Source organism: Pagrus pagrus (genome assembly GCF_965226575.1).
Source record: "Pagrus pagrus genome assembly, chromosome: 24".
Lineage (NCBI taxonomy): Eukaryota > Metazoa > Chordata > Actinopteri > Spariformes > Sparidae > Pagrus > Pagrus pagrus.
The window spans coordinates 19415255-19419050 of record NC_140206.1 but is presented as its reverse complement, the minus strand read 5'-3'; the positions used below and the strand labels follow the sequence as shown (position 1 = coordinate 19419050).

The 3796-nt window shown below is 42.7% G+C and overlaps 1 pseudogene across 1 annotated transcript; it reads left to right on the top strand.

Annotated features, from left to right (window-relative positions):
* Positions 1-1648: 1648 nt before the first annotated feature.
* LOC311252986 (putative nuclease HARBI1) lies at positions 1649-2883 on the top strand (annotated as a pseudogene). Its single transcript has 2 exons — positions 1649-1777; positions 2145-2883. The product of its transcript is annotated as a putative nuclease HARBI1 (transcript).
* Positions 2884-3796: the final 913 nt, after the last annotated feature.

The window sequence follows — 3796 nt, the reverse complement described above, 5'->3', positions numbered from 1 at the left end:
AAATTAATCCTGTTGTGTTCTAACGTACCTGAGGCACAAAGGTGTGGTGCACCTCCAGTGCTTGCAGGAAGATGGACCTGAACCTGGTCTTCATCATTCCAAAGGCACACTCAATGATAGAGCGATTCAAAGGTATTATTGGTTTTGTTATTTAGTCTGCCTGTGAGTTTGTTGATACAGTCCCAAACCTTTTTTCCATTCCCTTTGTGACTCTCTGTTATATTTATATACAATTTGGCTTTTGCCTTTCTTAGGGTTTGGGTTACTAGGTTTCTAGCATGGGTGAATTTTTGCCTGTCCGTGGTCAACCCCGACTTTAATGCCTCTTTGAGAAGTTGGTCTCTTTTTTTCATTAAAATTCTAGAGTGGTCGTCTATCCATGAAAGGGTTACCCTCTGCCCTTTTCTATGGTTCCCCCTTCTGGTAAAAGCTTCCATCACTTCGCTGATTTTAGACAGGAAGACAGAGCAGCCGGAATCAATGTTATCACACAAAAAGATTTCGTCCCACTCAAGACGCTCTAGGGCTGCCACAAAATTTTGTTGAAGATTCTTTGGAATGAAACTGGCAGAAGGTTGGGGCCTGTGAGGTCTGTTTAAGCGTTTTTTTGATAATTTCCTGGAAAAAAAAATTATATTATGATCTGACATTCCAGTTAAAAAATTATAGGTTTTAGTAATCCTTTAGTAATTAAAGTTCAGCTTTATTAAAGTTCAGCTTTTTCTTCAAATTCATGGCCATTCATTCTTGTAGTTTTATGCATTTCCGGCAAGTGCTTTCCAGTAGGTCTACATTCAGCAGATTTCCGAAATCACTTCAGCCTTCAGCATTCACACTGTATTTTCGCAGGAAATGCATGTTTTTCTAGTTATTAAATTGAGGTCGGGTCTGTCAATCAATTATCACTGTTGTATGGCATTCACCATATGTGCCTTTCTACAGTTTATATGTCTATCATTTCAGTATTGTATTGGCATGTTACTGACCCCTGGCTTATAATGATGATGATGATAACATTACTGTGGAATGTTTAACCTCTCCACGTTCCTCACTCAACTGGAGATACACCAGCCGGCAGCATCTCCTCTTCCTCCAGGATGAGTAATATTACGAAGAACATCAGTACTTCCATCAGGTCAAACATTTTCGTCGGACTCTCTACTCGTGTTTTAGATTTTGCGGGCCTGGGCGGCAGATATAGTGACGTAAGGGTGGGGCGGGAACATCTGATGGCCAACCAGGAAATGCTCCAACGGCTAGACCGTCCCATTTCACAACGGTTGACGCGGCCTTCAAGGTCTCTCCGGCCTTGAAAACAATTAACTTAAAACATTATAAATACAACATAAAAATAAACTATTATTAAATAAAAGTCACACAATTTACATAATATCAGATACAACAATACTGTATCGAAAAATATAATAATGGAGATTAATGAGGAGCTCCATCTTAAAACTTTGGAATGAAGGACGGCTGTTTTTCAGTCAGTGATTTAAAACAATGTACCAGAGCTACCGCTCCTCCAGTAAGCACCGCTTCTCATTAATAATGATGGACGAGATGAGAGGGAGAGAGAGAAAAGAGAGTGAGTGAGTGTGCGTGTGTTGTGGTGGGGGAAGAAAGGCTGCTGTCATCGTCATCTGTGATGTCCATCACACTGGCAGCAGGACTGGGGCTTTCTTCACGAAGTCCGGGTCCGGGAGGCGCAACACTGGCGGGAGCAGCGGTGGCCGTGGATGTGCTTGGCACTGGGTCGCAGAGTTTGTCAAACACGGTGCACAGTTCAGTTTTTAAGTACACGCCGTGTGTCGCCAGGTGTTTCATCAAATTTGACGTGTTACCCCCCTTGCACGCGATTGTTTTGCGGCATTTATTACAGATCGCGGAGTCTCCATCCTTAGGTGTGTAATGAAGCCAGACTTTTGACCGTTTTCCTTTCGGCATCTTGTTGATCCTCTCACCTTCTCATCAGCGGCACCGAGCAGCGTCACTGACGTCATACGCAACACGTGCGACGTCGGTGCCCTCAAGTGCGGCACCGAAATGAGGCACCGAAACTTTTGTTTTTATTCGGTCCAGTGACTACCGTTTACGTCGGAACCGGTTCCATACTCATACTGGGTTTCAATACCCAACCCTAGTCAGTAGCACTGGGCAGTCTGATCAATCAATTTGTTTCCTTTCCCAAGGATGACCAGACAGCTCAGACTAAGTCTAAGTTTTTTCAAATGGGGAACATGCCTAGCACTATTGATTGCATTGTGCATATCCAAGCACCTTGTATAAGGGAGTGGGAGTATGTCAATCGAAAGGGGAGGCACAGCATCAACATCCAACTTGTGGGAAACGCCGATCTCATAATCACCAACTGTGTTGTGAAATGGGCAGGGTCTGTTCATGATGCACACATTCTAAGAGAGAGTGCACTATACAGACATTTTCAATCCCACCGACCAAATGGCATGGCGTATCCACTCCTACCATTGCTAATGACCCCTTTTCCAGTTGCAAACACACCTGAGCAGGCACGCTTCAACTCCTCACATTGCAGAACAATATGTGCCATTGAAAGCCTAAACGGAGTCCTGAAGAGAAAGTTTGCGTGTCTAAACTACTTGCGCGTACAACCCAAGGTGGCATGCAACGTAATCCTTGCCTGTATTGTTTTACATAACATCGCCACCAGGCGTAATGTCCCTCTTGATGACAATTTTGATGGACCTGAGCCTGATGTAAGAACCACAACAGCCGCCAGGGTTCTTACCGAATGAAGGACACACTGGACATGCAATTAGAGATGCAATTGTGAGAAATTACTTGACTGAGTATATTTTTTTGTTGTCATCGGCATTAATATACTGTGGAATCATAGAGCTGTGAGCAACAGTGACATTTATTTGACAGCTGATAGCTTTGAGATTTTTTTTTATTTAACATATCTCATTAGATGTGACATGTTTCATAGATTTTCTTTATATCCATGGTCACTGTCTTGATGAATGAATAATATGAAGAAATGTATATATCATCAGTAAACATTGATTTTGTGATAATTCACTTAAAAAAAAAACCTCTCTGATTTTATTTGGTTCAAAAGATCACAACTGAATCCACCCTTCTGATGGGATCAGGATAATCCTGTTTTTTTGGATCAAATACATCGCAAACAGAGTTCAAAGTGTTGAAAAACCCAAAGGGCAGGTTTGATCCAGATCAAATGTAAGATCGGATTACATGATCTGATCTTATCCGGAATCCCTCTTTTGCATTTGAAAAACCCATTTCCAAGATTTGATCCAATCTGTGATGCGAAACCCCACTGGATTACTTTTGAAAAACTGGGCCCAGGTGAAGGACCGAGTGATACAGAAGGCATGGAAACAAAAGATCACATATGAGGGAAGACCATTTACTTCAACCAAGACTACACGAATGAGATACAAAAAAAAGGAAACAAGTGAGGAGAGGTCATAAATAAACTAAAGGAAAAGAATGTGTCACGGTGCTACTGTGGCAGTATGGTTGCTCTTCTGTTTTCGGTTCTCCCTACCTGCTTTTCCCCCCTCCTTTTCTCCCTCACCTGCTCCTTCTTCTGTGTGTTTGTGTCTGTGGGCGTGGCAGCAGCAGCATCATCTCATCACCCTCTGGCTTTATCTACCTGGTCTCTCCACCACTTCGGCGCTAGATTATTACATCCCATACAGTGACTGTAGTGCTGCGATTTTGTGTTCTCTATACACTCAGTGTTTTTTGCCTTCTGTGTTTTTGCCGTTGCGCTAATGCCCTTGCTCTT